The sequence below is a fragment of the Mobula hypostoma genome, chromosome 17, assembly GCF_963921235.1.
Source record: "Mobula hypostoma chromosome 17, sMobHyp1.1, whole genome shotgun sequence".
In the NCBI taxonomy this organism is placed as follows: Eukaryota; Metazoa; Chordata; class Chondrichthyes; order Myliobatiformes; family Myliobatidae; genus Mobula; species Mobula hypostoma.
In genome coordinates, this window is record NC_086113.1 from 31,665,446 (window position 1) to 31,683,319 (window position 17,874).

Consider the following 17,874-nt stretch of genomic DNA (forward strand, 5'->3'; position numbering starts at 1 on the left):
TTAAAATGAAAATGTTGGTTCAAAACTTTGACTTGCGTTCTGGGGTAGATCAGCAGATTGAGTAGCACTGTTGAGGTTGCCAACACGTCCAGAAGATGCCAAGAGCAGCATCTTTCCATCCCTGGGAATGGCCTGTATTGCTCCGGCAGAGGATTCATGTGGACTTTGTCACATCATTCACGGGGACAAATTTCTTGGTAGCAGTGGATGCAGTTACAAAGTGACAAGAAGTGTTCCCAAAGGCCTCCATTACAGCCTTGCACACTGCTGATGTATTCAGAAACCTCTTTTGCTAGGTCTTGAGCCCCAAAGTACTTAGTCTTTGACAATGGACCACATTTTTTGGAACAGTTTCAGTCATTCCTAAAAATGAATGGAATAAGACATATTACCTCTGCAGCGTATCATCCAGTTGCAAATTGCTTGGCAGGAAGTTTTGTCCAGAGTCTAAAGAATGCACTGCAAACAATGTCAGCAGGACACACTACACTAACACTGAACCAAAAGCTCACCAATATTCTCCTTGCTTATCGTAATGTAGCAAGCTCCACAGCCAATGACTCACCGGCTATGCTGCTCCCAAGTCATCCCTTGCATTCACACCTGGATCTCCTCAAACCCGGTCACAGAAGGAGTGTGCAGGACAAACAGCTGGGACAAATAGAAGGCTCTTCAAAGACGGAGGTTCGATGTTTCACTCCTGGCCAAGCAATTCTGGTGAGGGACTACAGAGGTGATCAAAAGTGGATACTTGAAAAGATTAAGGACTGAACTGAACCATCCTTCTACACAGTGGAGATTGTGGCTGATATCATCTGGAAGTGATGCATCCATCAGCGAAGGAGAGCAGACTCAATTGTTGGAGAAGAAGTTTGGCTACCGCTGACAGAACCACTTCCTGCAGACTCAAATTCATCTCCTACAACCTGCGCAGAAGAGGACACAGAGCCTGAGATTATTTCACAGCCACAACTCTCTCCTGCCAAACAGAGTGACCCTCTTCCCCCCATTAGGAAAGCCATTATCGCACAAGATTAAGAAAGCCTCCAGAGCAGTTAAATCTTTAGGCTGAATGGGGTAATTTAAAAAAAATTACTGTGCTGTAGATGGCTATATATATAGTAGTTGTATTATATACTATACTGTTTGATTAAGCATTCCTGTTCATTTAAAATTCATTACAGTCTATTTGTATAAATGAGTGAATTGCATATGTCATTATATTTTGGACTTCCGTGTTTCCCTTTGAAGTAGTTTAATGTTTTGATTATAAAACAAAGCACCTTTAAAGCTAAGACTTAGGCTCCTTTTTGAATAGCGAGGCATAAATTCACTGTTGGCTGCAAGAATTCCTCATTGAAGCAACCTCAGGCCCTTTTGTCTTCAGCTGCTTTCATCAATAATCATTTCATCATATGGTCAGAGTCGAAAATGTTTGCTGATGTTTGCACAATATTTAATTCCATTCGTAACTCCTCTGTAAATGAAGTTGTCCATGCCTGCATGCAGCAGAAGCTAGACAACAATCAGGCATGAGTTAATCAATGGCAATTAACACTCACGACACAAAACTGCCAGGCATTGACCACCCCTAATTCAAAAGAATCTACCACACCTACCACACCAGTCTCCATGCTGATCTCCTACAATTATCAAACACTCATCCTCTGAAAATAGATTCTCTTTTTGCTTATTCAGCCCATGCCATACATGGTTTTAAAATTCTCCATGAGCCCTTTATGTTCCAAAGAGGGGAACATTGACTCAGACCATGAGAGGCCTGGGTCGAGCATTTTCATGCCTTACAAGGTGCATATTGGAAGTCTATGTAGGGTGTCACTCCTCGCACAGACTAGAGCAATGTGTGATTAAGTGCCTTGCTCAAGGGCATAAACACGCTGCTATAGCTGAGGCTCGAACTAGTGACCTTCAAATCACTAGAAGAACGCCTTACCCACTTGCCCAACACAAAATATGCTCCAAACAAATTCAGCCCAACTTTTATTATCTATCCTTGCAACCATAATTTCTCATCCTCAGACTCTTTAGAACTGGGCACAATACTCTACAATGGGATGAACTAATCTCCTTTATGGGATATAGTATCATTTTCTGGATAATTTACTCTTCTGTTTCTGTCTCAAAAACTCAAGACCTCGCATAATTAGTTAACTGTTTTGTTAAGCCAACCCAACATTTTCAGTTTTTTTATAACCATGCCTTTTAACAATCTTGTTACCAAAATATATGTGCACATTCTACATTGAAATTTATCTCCCAGATGTCCTTTAACCAGCAGGTAAATATCTGCTTACACTCCATTACAATCATACCCATGTTGCAAATGTAATTGAGACTTTTTGACCTGTACTGTATGCCAACCCATTAATATCAAAATGTGTAATTGTTCTGATGCATCTCCTTACCCTGAAAAACTGCCCCTTAATCAGTGTTAATGCAGTCACATTACTTCACTTTGAGAATGTGGAAACATTATACTAGAGTGAGTAGACTATTTATCTCCTGACCTCTTTTTCGCTGTTCAATGCTTTCAAACTCTGCAAGTTCCATATAACTAGGTGTGTGTCCTATTTTACAATCAATTTCTTTAGTTAATTAAAAACTCTCATCATTTTCTGCTTTAAAATTAACAACAGATTTCTGTATGTGGAAACAAGCTCCAAATTCCTATTGCTCTTTGAACATTTTATAGGAAGCATGTTTTGAAGTGTTTCTTCAGAAGTATACATCAGGATAATTCTTAAATTATATCTCCTAGTTTGAAATTTCCTGATCACTGGGAGTATTTACTCCCAATCTATCAGTTTCCATAATATACTGAAGCTTATATTTTTCCCTACTGTTCTGTAGGAGTACTCCCAATTTGACTATCTAGTTTGCCTCTGTGTAGGGCATGAACTTTGATCAGATTTTTTTCCTGGAATAGGAAGGTAAGGGAGGCTGCCCTGTAAAGTGAGATTAAGCTGGCTAGGGCTACGTTCTTTTCTGTGCAGAAGATGAGAAGTGACCTCTTTGGAACTATATATTATTTTAATTTGATTATAGTTATTATTAGGTTGTAATATAGGCATCCGTTAGTCTCATGAGACCATGGATTTGCGCCTTGGAAGGTTTCCAGGGCGCAGGCCTGGGCACGGTTGTATGAAAGACCAGCAGTTGCCCATGCTGCAAGTCTCCCCTCTCCATGCCACCGATGTTGTCCAAGGGAAGGGCATTAGGACCCATACAGCTTGGCACCGGTGTCGTCACAGAGCAATGTGTGGTTAAGTGCCTTGCTCAAGGACACAACACAGTCCCTCAGCTGGGGCTCGAACTAGCGACCTTCAGATCACTAGATCGATGCCTTAACCACTTGGCCATGCAGTTGTAGTATAGACTATGATTATAGAGTTTGACAGTGTAGATGCAGAGGCGATGCTTCCTCAGGCTGGGCTGTCTAAAAATAAAATTTACAGTCTCCTGATGAAGAGTCAGCTGTTCAGGATTAATATGAAAAGAAATTTCTTCACCTAGATGGTGGTAAATCTTTAAAATAAAAGGCAATAGAAGCTCAATCATTGACTCTATAGCCCAGAGTCCAGTGCTAGCACAGTACAGGAAAAATGATTAGAGAGACAGAGGAGATGGACCTATCATCAGGCCGTTCCTATGCTTTAAATTGCAAATAATTCTTTCCAATTCCTATTTTCATTGAAGTTCCAATCAACAGTCTATTGATCAGTCCTGGTCCATTCTTACTGTATATTTGCTGGAGGTAGTTTGTGTATCAAAAATAATGGCATTTTCATTTCTAAGATACAACTATGCTGGTATGCATATTGACCAATTTAGGGAAGCAAGAAAGAACAGAAGATTGATGAAGGATGGTGCTGGAGCATGGCAACCCACTGCAGGATGCTTGCTGCAAATGTTCTCACTATGTCTATTGTACATCATCTTTTCTTTTCAATGCACTGTGTAATGATTTGATCTGCATGAGCAGTATGCAAGATGAGTTTAACGTTTCACATGTATCTTGGTACACATGACAATAATAAACCAATTCAAAATCCAATTCCAATACTTAAGACTGTGATCATAGGTTTCTGTATATTACGGGAATCAAGTGGCATTGAGGTAGGAGATCAGCTATGATCATACTAACTGATGAAGCAGCATGAGGAGATGATGGCCTTCAAAGGAATTATTCCCTCATCAATTTAAAGCTTTCGGTACATGTATTCTGAGAGGAGCGGAAGGTTAGCATTAAGTGATCCTCTTGCATCTTGGTAACCTGTCATACCTGCTTGTCCATCTTTTGCTCCATTGCACTCAACATCTAATGGAAGTAAAGTAATAAGTGACGGGCAATAAATTTTGTCTTTGCCAGCTGTCCTAGATCTCAATATGAATAAAAATTTAAAGGAGACACTTAATAATAATAATAACTTATTTATAGAGCACTTTTCATACTGACAATGTAGTTCAAAATGCTTTACAATGGAATTAGTGCAAGCATGAAAATAAAATAAAAAATAAAAATAAAAGACAGAAAGATATTAGTTAAAAATAAGGTTAAATAAATCAGTTCCGAGCTGGTGTTTAAAAAATGTCAATTGAGACTGCATCCCTGAAAGCTAAGGTATTGAGTTCCACAGTTTTGGAGCATAGTTCAAAAAAAGCTGACCTGCCAATTACCTTTCAAAGGAGTTTGTTTAAATTTAGGAGACTGATGGAAGAAGAGCTTGAGCAGGATTATAATTGCAAAAGATTCTGTGATTTACTCCGGTCCCAGACAATTAAGCACTTAAAAAACAAGTAAGTGAACTTTAAAATCAATTCTAAAAGGTACAGGAAGCCAACGCAGAGTAGCTAGTTTGGGAGTGATATGCTCCCTCATCCTGGTTTTAGTTAAAAGTCTAGCAGCGATATTCTGAATGAGTTTAAGTTTGTCAATACTGTAGCTTGCTTTGAAAGGCCAGTAAAAAGTGCATTTAAGTAATCTAGTCTGTTCAAAGGGTCAAAAGGTTCAAAGGTCAAAGGTCCAAAGGTCCAATTTAATGTCAGAGAAATGTATACAATACGCATCCTGAAATGCTTTTTCTTCACAAACATCCATGAAAACAGAGAGATGCCCCAAAGAATGAATGACAGTTAAACATAAGAACCCCAAATTCCAGCCCCCCAGCTCCCTCCCACCTGCACGTAGGTGGCAGAGACCAATAATCCCCCTCCCCCCACCGGCAAAAAAACGCAAGCATTGGTACTACCACCGAGCACTCAAGCGTGAGCAAAGCAATAACAAAGACACAGACTTGAAGTTACCCCAAAGGATTTGTGTTTCACCTGGCATTCGACATACCGCAGGTTCTCTCTCTCCCTATTTGGGGAGAAAGAGATGTCTCCATGTTCCCAGCGAGCAGGGAGACATAACAAACAGCTCACTAGTTTACGATGTTAGAAGTCCATTCTGCTGCTTTATTCAAGCTCTGTGCCTGAAGATCGCATAGATCTTAAGTCTTTGGGCCCACAGCAGTAGATTTTCCTACTCCCCCGATGACACACGGGTCCCCTGCCATGACACCCACCCTCGATCTGCCCGTCTCTGGAGCCCTGAGATCTTAGGCTTCCAAGTTCGAGCCAGACTCTCAGGCCGAACCCTTGGCGTGCTGAACAACGGCCAGTCCTGAAACCCAGAGAATGGGTCCCATTTCCACAAAGAACTGAAATCAGAGTGTAACTCCAGGTCAGGATCTTCAAGAGCCTTGAAAGGGAAAAATAAAGATATTAAAGATGGGAATAGAGCTGTTTCCGAAGATGCAAGCAAAGGAGTTACCATTTAGTGCCATCTTAACTTCACTCTACCTCCCCTTTATACCTGATATAAAAGTGTGAATTTGTTTCTTTAGCATCATCATGTGACAAAAACAACGTAACTTTGCAATACTCCTTTAGTGAAGAAATGTTGCTCGGTCACTTTCTTTCTTTGGGACATAAAAACTTAAATCTGAATCAAGCATAACACTGCACCTAGGCTTGTCACTTTTCATTTTAAAAGAGGAGAAAAGTTCCCAAGTTTGTCAACAAGTTTAACTCTTGGCTCTGGGACCAATCAAAAGTATTTCAGTTTTATCTTCATTTAGTTTGTAAAAATGCAGACTAGATTTATCAATTTATCTCTGAAAGTTCAAGCAAATGATGTCAATGCGCTAAAGGAAATTAGTGTTCATCTGGCTGTACAGTAGACTGATAATTTCCTCCCACAATGCTGTACTTGGGCTCCTCAGCTTTCAACAGGCTTTTAAAATAGGGGGCTGTGTTTATGCAGCTTCTCACCAGAAACAGCTTCACTATTAATCCAGCTAAATCTAGAAAACCACACACAGATTGGAGCTTGCTGTCAGTTTGATTGGTGCTGAGTTTGATTGCAACATAGCCTGTGGGCTGCTGGATTAACAAATAACCAGTCTTCTGTTTCTTAAGAAAATGCTTCTGTTTTTTTTATCAAACAAATCTAAAAATATGTTAGGTCATATCCTGATGAAGATTATCAAAACACTTTTATAGTTTGGCGAGGGCACAAAATTTGACTGAGAAAGGAAAAAATAAAGCCAGGAATAATCTGAATGGAAAATGACACTGACTAAATATGACTACGGCCAATGGTGAGCAATAAGAGTTCCTAGTCTATCACTTTACTGATGTTGTTAAGTTCTCCTTTAAAACTTCACATAATGGCACAAATGTATTGATAAAAAAACTAATCTTGCTCATATGGATTAAATCATTACACAGTGCATTGAATCACAGTCAATATAACGCTGTGGGCCTCATCCATTAATTCCTTTGGAACCTTCCACAGCCTCAAATTCCTGCCACAGATTTTCCATCTGTCAAAGTTTTAGAATGCTTCTGCATTCAGAAACATCTAGAATCTATCAAAGATCAAATTGGTTAAAATGAGAATAGTTATTAAAATTGTAATGACAACTTCTTTATTCTTCATTTCTTGTCTGTTAGGGCACAGTTAGTGCAGTCAGATTGGCTGCAGGGTAAGTGTTTTGTTCTGTGTGTGAGAGGTAGACATTCTGGGAGAACAAGAAGACTAATAAGGGATTTCAAAGCTGACATAAAAGCCAAGAAGAGGGCATATAATAGAGCAAAAATTAGTGGGAAGCTAGAAGATTGGGAAGGTTTAAAAACCAACAGAAGGCAACTAAAAATATTATAAAGAAGGAAAAGATGGAATATGAGGTAAGCTGGCCAATAATATTAAAGAGGATACCAAAAGTTTCTTCAGATATATAAAGTGTAAAATAGAGGTAAGAGTAGATATTGGATCACTGGAAAATGTTGCTGGAGAGGTAATGATGGAGACGAAGAAATGATGGATAAACTGAATAAGTGTTTTACATCAGACTTCACTGTGGAAGAAACTAGCACTATGCTGGATGTTCAAGAGTGTCAGGCACAGAAGGGAGTGAAGTTGCCATAACCAGGGAGAAGGTGCTTGGGAAATTGAAAGGTCTGAAGATAGATAAGTCACCTGGACCAGATAGTGACCCCAAGGTTCTGAAAGAGATGGCTGAAGAGATAGTGGGAGCATTAGTAATGATCTTTCAAGAATCAATAGGTCCTGGCATGGTTCCAGGGTACTGGGAAATTGCAAATGTTACTCCACCTTTCAAGAAGGGGAGAAAAAGGCCGATGAAAGGAAATTATAGGCCAATTAGACTGACCTCAGTGGTTGGGAAGATGTTGGAGTTGATTGTTCAAGGTGTGCTTTCAGGGTACTTGGAGGCACATGATAAAATAGGCCAAAGTCACACATTTTAATTCCACATCCCATTCCCATTCTGACATGTCTATCCATGGCCTAGTCTACTGTAAAGGTGAAGCCACACTCAGGTTGGAGGAGCAACACCTTATATTCCGTCTGGGTAGCCTCCAACCTGATGGCATGAACATTGACTTCTCTAACTTCCACTAATGCCCCACCTCCCCGTCATACCCCATCCATTATTTATTTATATACACACATTCTTTCTCTCACTCTCCTTTTTCTCCCTCTGTCCCTCTGACTATATCCCTTGCCCATCCTCTGGGTTTTCCCCCCCGTCCCCCTTTTCCTTCTCCCTGGGCCTCCTGTCTCATGATACTCTCATATCCCTTTTGCCAATCACCTGTCCAGCTCTAGGTTCCATCCCTCCCTTTCCTGTCTTCTCCTATCACTTTGGATCTCCCCCTCCCCCTCCCACTTTCAAATCTGTTATCAGCTCTTCCTTCATTTAGTCCTGACGAAGGGTCTCGGCCTGAAACGTCGACTGTACCACTTCCTAGAGGTGCTGTCTGGCCTGCTGCGTTCACCAGCAACTTTGATGTGTGAGACTAAAGTCAGCATGGTTTCCTTAACAGAAAATCTTGCCTGACAAGATGTTGGAATTCTTTAAATAAATAGCAAGCAGGATAGACAAAGGAGAATCAGTTAAAGCTGTGTACTTGGATTTTAAGAAGGCCTTTGACAATGTTCCACACATGAGGCTGCTTAACAAGTTAAATGCCCATGGTATACCAGCATGGATAGAGCAGTGGCTGATTGGCAAAGTGCAAAGAGTGGGAATATTTCTGGTTGGCTGCCGGTGATTAGAGGTGATCTATAAGGGTCTGTGTTGAGACCACTTCTTTTTACATTATATGTTAATAATTTGGATGACAGAATTGACGGCTTTGTGGCCATGTTTGCAGATGATACAAAGATAGGTGGAGGAGCAGGTAGTGTTGAGGAAGCAGAGTAGCTTTAGACAGATGAGGCTTTAGACAGATTAGGAGAATGGCGAAGAAACGGCAGATAGAGTACAGTGTCTGGAAGCGTATGGTCATGCACTTTGGTAGAAGAAATAAAAGAGTTGACTGTTTTCTAAATGATGAAAAAATTCAAAATTATGAGATACAAAGGGACTTGGAAATCCTTGTGCAGGATTCTCTAAAAGTTAATTTGCAGGTTAAGTTAGTAGTGAGATAGGCAAATGTGATGTTAGCAAATCATTTCGAGAGGACTAGAATATAAAATCAAAGATGCAATGCTGAAGCTTTATAAGTCACTGGTGAGGCCCTACTTGGAGTATTGTGAGCAGCTTTCGGCCCCTTATCTAAGAAACAATGGACCAACAATGAAGAGAATCAAAGAGGTTCACAAAGTTGATTCTGGGACTGAATGGCTTATCATATAACCATACAACCATATAACAATTACAGCACGGAAACAGGCCATCTCTGCCCTTCTAGTCCGTGCCGAACTCATACCCTCTCCTAGTCCCACTGACCTGCACTCAGCCCATAACCCTCCATTCCTTTCCTGTCCATATGTCTATCCAATTTAACTCTAAACGACAACATCGAACCTGCCTCAGCCACTTCTGCTGGAAGCTCATTCCACACAGCTACCACTCTCTGAGTAAAGAAGTTCCCCCTCATGTTACCACTAAACTTTTGCCCTTTAACTCTCAACCCATGTCCTCTTGTTTGAATCTCCCCTACTCTCAATGGAAAAAGTCTAACCACGTCAACTCTATCAATCCCTCTCATAATTTTAAACACCTCTGTCAAGTCCCCCCTCAACCTTCTATGCTCCAAAGAATGAAGACCTAACTTGTTCAACCTTTCTCTGTAACTTAGGAGATGAAACCCAGGCAACATTTTAGTAAACCTCCTCTGTACTCTGTCAATTTTATTGACATCTTTCCTATAATTCGGTGACCAGAACTGTACACAATACTCTAGATTTGGCCTTACCAATGCCTTATATAAATTCAACATTACATCCCAATTCCTATACTCAATGCTCTGATTAATAAAGGCCAGCAAACCAAAAGCTTTCTTCACCACCCTATCCACATGAGATTCCATCTTCAGGGAACTATGCACCATTATTCCTCAATCCCTCTGTTCTAGAGCATTTTTTATGAGGGGCATTTGATGGGTCAGAGCTTGTACTCACTGAAATTCAGAAGAATGAGAGGGGAATATCACTGAAACCTATCGAGTGTTGTAAGGCCTCAAAAGAGTGGATGTGGAGAGGATGTTTCCTGTGGTGGGGTTGTCTAAGACTAGAAGACACAGCTTCAGAATAGAGAGACCTCCTTTTAGAATGGAAATGAAGAGGAATTTTTTTAGGCAGAGAGTGGTGAAGCTGTGGATTTCATTGCCATGGACAGCTGTGGAGGCCAACTCATTAGGTATATTTAAGGCAGAGATGGATAGATTCATGATTAATCAGGGCATGAAGGAATATGGAGAGAAGGCAGGACCTTAGGGCTGAGAGGAAAATGGATCAGCCATGATGAAATGGTGGAGCAGACTTGATGAAACAAATGGCCTTAATCTACTCCTATATCTTATGGCCTTATGGTCTTATAACTAAAGCTACTTAAAACTCCTTCAAATAATTAAAGTAATATAATAAAAAAGCAACTTTTTAAACCAATATAACTTACCTTTCCTTTCTTTTTCTGCTCTGCAACCCTCTAATCCCTATTGAAGTCAGTGGCCCCACCGATCTTGCCCCAGGACTATGTGGCATTTTTATTTCACAGATTTCCCAGTGTAAATGCTGTAGGGGGCTGAGCAAGTTTCTTAATCAACATTGGATTCCATGGCAGCCTAATGGAAGAATGAAGCCAGAACCTGAGCAGCAGGTTTGGGACTTGTCTGTACATGAGAATCCAAAACTTATCAGTGTGTGTGTTGAGAAATATCAGATGTTCAAAGCAAGCTGTCAGTACTTTTCAGAAAAATAAAACAATCTGGGCCAATATTTTTGAAGTGTTGTGGCAGCTCATTTCGCCCTACATTGGTCCCACAACGGACTGAATATTCTCAGCACCAACCTGCTGATTAAGCAGAAGTCTGCTGACTTCGTCTTATCACTGCAGTTAATGAACCTCACAGCCAATCTGCCGACTTTTCTCTGCTCTGTTGCGTTATCATCACCTCAATAACCATAGTTTGTTCATATAACACACATAAAAGTTGCTGGTAAGCGCAGCAGGCCAGGCAGCATCTCTAGGAAGAGGTACAGTCGACGTTTCAGGCCAAGACTCTTTGTCAGGACTAACTGAAAGAAGAGCTAGTAAGATATATGAAAGTGGGAGGGGGAGGGGGAGCTCTCTCTCACTATACCCCTTGCCCATCCTCTGGGCTTCCCCCTCCCCCTTGTCTTTCTCCCTGGACCTCCTGTCCCATGATCCTCTCATATTCCTTTTGCCAATCAACTGTCCAGCTCTTGGCTCCATCCCTCCCCCTCCTGTCTTCTGCTATCATTTCGGATCTCCCCCTCCCCCTCCCCCTCCCACTTTCAAATCTCTTACTAGCTCTTCTTTCAGTTAGTCCTGACGAAGGGTCTCGGCCCGAAACGTCGACTATACTTCTTCCTATAGATGCTGCCTGGCCTGCTGCGTTCACCAGCAACTTTTATGCGTGTTGCCTGAAATTCCAGCATCTGCAGACTTACTCGTGATTGCGTTTGTTCATATAAATTGTACATCCTATGAGGTGCCCATGTCACTTGATAAAATCACTTTAAATTTCCCTCTGCCATTGCTTGTGATTGAAATCTATAGTTAAACCTATGTAATGTTCTCACGGAGTAGTAAAGGAACATAAACATTGTTGTGTAAGATTTCCTGTATCTAGTAAAGCAACTGTTGAGAATTGGCCACTTGAACAGTTAGACATGTTTCTGCACTTTGAGTAGACAGTTGGAGAGCTCTGTTCATATCACTTGTCATCTTTGTTTTCAGGATTTCCCGTGTCTTTTGAAGCTTCCAAGGTGACAAATCTTAAGTTTAATAAGTAATGACGGACTGTCACAATATTTGTCCCTCTGCTGTTTTCATCCACACATTTAAAATAGCAGCTGATTTTTCCTCCCTTTTGATCTCTGAAGGATTAAAGAATTGTGGCATTGTGGTTCAAGTACCAGTTAGTTCTTTCTGTGTTTTATTTTTAGAGGTAAATATACGTACATTGTAATAAGCATCATTTCAAGATCTGGCGACCTCCTTCCATGGCAGTGACCAAAGTAAGTCATGTTGCAGTACCGGTTAGGTCAGTCACAGATTAGGTTTATTATCACTAGCTCGAAATTCATTGTTTTGCATCAGCAGTACAGTGTAAAGATGTAAAATGGTTATAAGTTACAAAATGGTGCAAAAAATGAAGGGAATGATGAGGTAGTGTTCATGGGCCATTTAGAAATCTGACGATGGAGGGGAAGAAACTGTTGAATTGGAATTGGTTTACTATTGTCATATGTACTGTGATTCACATTAAAAAGTTCATAGAGGTCAAATCATTACACGGTGTGCCGAGGTAAAACAATAACAGTCGAGGAATAAAGCGCCACAGTTACAATGTAAGTGCAAAATCATAATGAGGCAGATTGTGAAGTTAAGATTCCATCTTAACATGTTACAGAACCATTCAGTAGTCTTATAAGAGTGGGGTAGAAGCTATCTTTGAGCCTGGTAGCTTCTGCTTTAAGGCTTTTCTATCTTCTGTGTGATAGAAGAGGGGAGAAGAGAGAACGTCCAGTATAGGAGAAGGGTCTTTGATCATTGTGGCTGCTATACTGAGGCAGAATGAAGTATAGACATGGGCGATGATTTCCTTGCTGTGCTGAGCTTTTCCCACAATCTTCTGCAGTTTCTTGTAGTCACAGGCAGAGCAGCTGCCATACCAGGCAGTGATGCATCCCGATAGAATGCTTTCAGAATGCTTTCCATGGTGCATCAGTCCAAATTGGCAAGGGTTGACAAATTTGTTTTGCTTCCTGGGTTGGTGTGCTTTCTTGGTCATGACGTCTACATGAGCGCACCAGGACAGGTAACATTCATTCCTAGAAATTTGAAGCTCTCAGCCTTCTGAACCTCAATGCCACTGAAGTAGAGAAGGGCATGTGCACAGCACCCCGCCACTTCCTAAAGTCAATGACCAGTTCTTTTGTTTTGCTGATACGGAGGGAAATGCTGTTGTCATGCCACCATGACAGCGACCTTTCATGCGTTTCATGAGCGTGGGTCTTCAGGCTTCTGGCCCTCCTTCCTAATGGTAATAATAAGAAAAGAGCCTACCTGAGGTGGTGAGTGTCCTTAACAGTCGATGCCACCTTCTTGAGGCATGAAGATGTCCTTGATGGTCGGGAGGCTTATGCCTGTGATGGAACTGACCGAGTCAACAGCTCTTTACACTCTCTTGTGATTATGTGCATGGAAGCCCCAATGCAACCAGTCAGATTGCTTTCCAGCATACATCTATCGAAATTTGTATGCCTTTGATAACATACCAAAAATCCTCGACCTCTAATATTACTGTTTCTTCAAATATTACCCAGAAGTCATGGCTAAAATGCTATTGTAATGCAATATTTAGTTTCATAGTTCAACAGGAGACATTCTTCTTGGAATGAAATGATGATAAACTGGCTTACCTGAAATTTTATGACATATTACTTCAACATTTCCAGTCACATGCTAGACCCCTTGCATTGTCAGGTAATAGAAAGGAAAGTTACATATAACAAGTGGCACATCTACTTCCACCCATTTTGTGCCCACCCCAAGGGCTGAGCTCCAATTTATTTTGCATGATCATGTGGCACAATATATAAGTGATGAAATTTATTTTAAAAATGGCTCATGACCATCATGGCCTCAGCGTGAACTAAGGTTACGTGACACCAGAGTTACTCTCAGTTTAAAATTATCCAGCTAATTCGACCACTGGATGTCAGAAGATAATTCCAGTCAAAGAAAAGTAATGAGCTTGGAGCACACATTGAATGTAAGAAATGTAGTATAAGTTAACTTTCTTAACTATGTTACACAACTGCTTTGGTTCTCTCTTTTCCATTAAAGTCTGAGGCATCTAAACAGTCCACAAAGTACTCATTTCTTCAGGTCCTCCTCGAATATGTACAGTATACTGTTTCTTCATCTTAGATCTCGGGGGCCAATCAGTGCTGCCTGCACTGTTTTTGGCATCGCAATAGTCTCACCATGACCTCCAGATCATGCTTCCAGCCAAACCTGTGCCATAAGAGGACTCATGAGGGCTGTTTTCCAAAGTCAGGTAAAATTTCTCTTCCTGCGCTGGCTGGCCAACTCCAAGACAAACAGTGATGCTTTAATAGAGCAGTTGAATCTCCACTGTATTGAATGTTACACCCATTGACCAGGATGAATCTCCCCTAATAACTACCAGATGTGAAGCTGAACACAACTAATATACTTAGTGTGAATTATATTCTCAACATCCATCTCAGGAGCATACTCCCTTCTTGCAACTTTTCCCAATACCAGTTGCCTAGAATCAGAAAGGATGAATTAAAAGTGACTGCGTTAAGTATGAATTCCACAGAACAGATTAAGGGCACCACTGAAAATCAAATCTAAGGTGATTAGCCCTGCTTCTGAATCATCTGACAACCAAAAGCATTTTGCAGAACATACAAGATAAATAAAACATTAACCTGATCTACCTATCAGCTTAGTTGTATTGTGAAAAAGGCTTTTGCAGGATTAGTCTATTTAATGTCTTGTTTGCTATGATTATCTTCGCTGTCAATACACTGCTGTAGGTACAAAGATTTCAATGAGCCTAACTTACGAAATCAATAACCTTTCTCAAACTTCAGTTGCATTCTATGCCCTTCTTAGAATGCTTGTCCCATTCATGAAGACTCCATATCCATGGTACTGAGGTTACGAAGACAGCGCTGGCTGCTGTGCTCCATGCCCGCTTATATAATGAACTGATAGGCGAGGCTTTAGGCCTACTCTGGGCTGCTCTGGGGTTCAGACCTGAGGAGTCAATTTTGGTTCAGAATGCTGCTCTTGTTGTTGGCTTCAATTGTTTGCATGATTCTTCTTTCTTTCTCTTGCACATCAAGTGTTGGTCTTTTATTTTTATTTTCCTTTTTTTTTCTTTAATTGGGTCCTTTCTGGTTTCTTGCTCTGTGGCTACCTGTGAGCATGCAAATCTCAAGGTTATCTAACTTATACATTCTTTGACAATAAATGAACCTTGAATCTTGAATTATTTTCCCGAGTCTGCATTGAATCACTTTGGCACAGAAGCTTCCAGAAGATCAAATGAGTGAGGTCCTGCATCGTCACAGGGACCAAGCTAACTTCCACAATTCACTTAGATTGTACTTGCCCTTCCTTGAAACCGTAGCCATTAGACATTTTACATGAACTAAATGTAACCTTTTCATACCAAAATCCAGTGTAGCAGTGATGCAGTATTGCAATATTGCTGCACCTCTGGTGACACAGCACACACTCCTCACTGTCCTTCCACCAGTACAGTACTGAATAATTAGCCTAGATTTTGTTAAATGTGACTAATACACCTTTTTCTCAGCAACATGAAGGCAAGACCAGAACTGACATTTATAATGAGTACATAAAAACATATCACTCATTGCTGATGAGCAACAGTAAAGTGAGAGTTTTGCACAATATTTTTTGCTTTTCGCAATTTTATGTGATAATTCATTGCGCTTATGTATCTGTTCAGGCCCCAGCACTCTATACTACACTTTACTGGATCAATATTGTGACCTAAAGACTCTAAATAAGCTCCTCTAAGACCATATTGTGAACAAATGCTCATAACTAGTGCTGTTTTGCAGGGCTTGGCTCTGGAAAATTTGCTCTTTGTAAGAACATAGGAACAAAAGAAGTAAGGGCAAGAGTCAGCCATCTGGCCCATCAAACCTGCTCTGCCATTCAATAAGATGATGGCTGATCAGGCCATGGGCTCAGATCCACCGACCTCCCTTTTCCCCACAACCCTTAATTTCCTACTATTGCAAAAATCCATCTAACAGTGTTTTAAATAGATTTAATAAGGTATCCACTACTGCTACCTTGGGCAGAGAATGGCGCAGATTTATTATTCTCTAAGGGCAAAAGAAGTTCCTCCTCATTTCTGTCCTAAATCTATTCCCAAAATCTTAAGGCTATGTCACCAAGTTTTAGACTGACCTACCAGAGGAAAGAACTTTCCTGCATCTAACTTGTCTGTCCCTTTTATAATTTAATATGTTTCTTTAAGATCCTCTCTCATTCTTCTGAATTCTAGCAAGTATAGTCATAGGTGACTCAATTTCTCCTCATAGGCTAACCCCCTCTCATCTCTAGAATCAGCCTGGTGAACCTTCTCATCACTATCTCCAAAGCCAGTCTAACTTTTTTTCAAGTAATGAGAACAGAATTTCATGCAGTAATCCAGACTTGGCTTCATCAGTACCCAGTACAGTTGCAGCGTAACTTTCATGGTCTTAATTTCAACCCCTCTAGCAAATGGACCCAACATTCAATTTGCCTTCTTGATAGCCTGCTGCACCTGTAAACCAACCTTTGCAGTTCATGTGCAATGCCATGCTGCAATCTTACACTATTTAATAATTTGTCCTCCTACTTTCCTTCCAAAGTGGATGACCTCATTGTTACTTCATCTGTGAGATCCTTGCCCACTCATTTAACCTATCCATATCTCCCTGCAGACTCTCTTCGTCCTCTGCACAATTTTCAATTTAGTGTAATCAGCAAACTCAGAAATGCTACATCTGGTCTCCTCATCCAAACCATTAATGATTATCGTGAACAGTTGCAGGCTTAGCACTGACCCCTACGGCACTCCGCTCATCACTGATTGCCAAAGCATTTATCCCAAATCTCTGCCATCTTAATGGTTAGCCAGTTTTCATCTGAACTAATACATTACTGCCAACCCCACATTTCCCTCAGATATAGGGAATGTCAGTGATCTGGATACGAATCTAGGTAGACCCAGCCTGCTCTGTCACACGCAGAAGTCTCCCCACCATCAAGGACATTTTCCAAAGGCAGCACCCATCATTAAGGACCCTCATATCCAGGACATGCTCTCTTTTCATTGCTACTATCAAGGAGGAGGTACAAGAGCCTGAAGACCAGCACTCAGCATTTTAGGAGCAGCTTCTTCTCCTCTACTATCAAATTTCTGAGTGGTCCACGAATTCATGAAAACTGCCTCACTAATCCACTTTTACACAATTTATTCTTACTGTGACTTGTAGTAACATGTGGAGGTGAGGCGAGGCAAGGCCACAGCCCATCATCAAGAGCAAGGAAGACTCGAGGTTCAATTGGTTTGAGTGCCGTGCCGAAACAGAAAGGTCAGGCATGTGCCAAATCGAGGTAGTGGGGTCCAGGCCTCAGGGCATATCGAGGGGACTGCACCTGATGTTTGGACAATGATTTAGGCTGTGGGCCAGATAGCCAGGGAGTCGGGCCCCAAATGATGGACAGATTAGTTCATCTCGTTCCTTGGCTCTGCTCTGAACTAAGAGAATATGGACAGAGTCCCTTTGTGGACTTCAGTTCTGGTTGCTATTTGGTTGTGTTTGTTGTTTGTGTGATTTTTTTTTCCCTCTGCACATTGGGTGTTTGACGGTCTTTTTTTGATGTTATTTTTCTGGGTTTCTTTGTTTCATGGCTGCCTGTTAGGAAACAAATGTCAAGGATGTATAATGTATAGATACATTGATTATACATATACTTTGAACTTTAATTTATAATGCCTGCACTATGCTACTACCACTAAAGAACACATTTCCTGACATATGTCAGTGACAATAGACCTGATTCTGATTATCAGTAAATGACACAAAGTTTTGAGGTGTTGCTGATAATGTTGATGGAAGCATTCATCTAAGATTAAATGTTCACATGTTGATAAAATGGGCTGAGAAATGGAAGACTGATTTAGCCTAGATGAAGCTGAGTTGTTTTGCATTTTCAGAGTACTAATGAAGCTGGGCCTGAT

General features: G+C 40.9%; 1 long non-coding RNA gene across 1 annotated transcript; it reads right to left on the bottom strand.

Annotated features, from left to right (window-relative positions):
- Positions 1–574: 574 nt before the first annotated feature.
- On the bottom strand, positions 575–13,612 carry LOC134357709 (uncharacterized). Its single transcript, XR_010020710.1, has 3 exons — positions 13,487–13,612; positions 5,347–5,764; positions 575–926 (listed from the first exon to the last, which is right to left on the bottom strand). It is a non-coding gene; the product is annotated as an uncharacterized LOC134357709 (long non-coding RNA).
- Between the last annotated feature and the right edge of the window lie 4,262 nt (positions 13,613–17,874).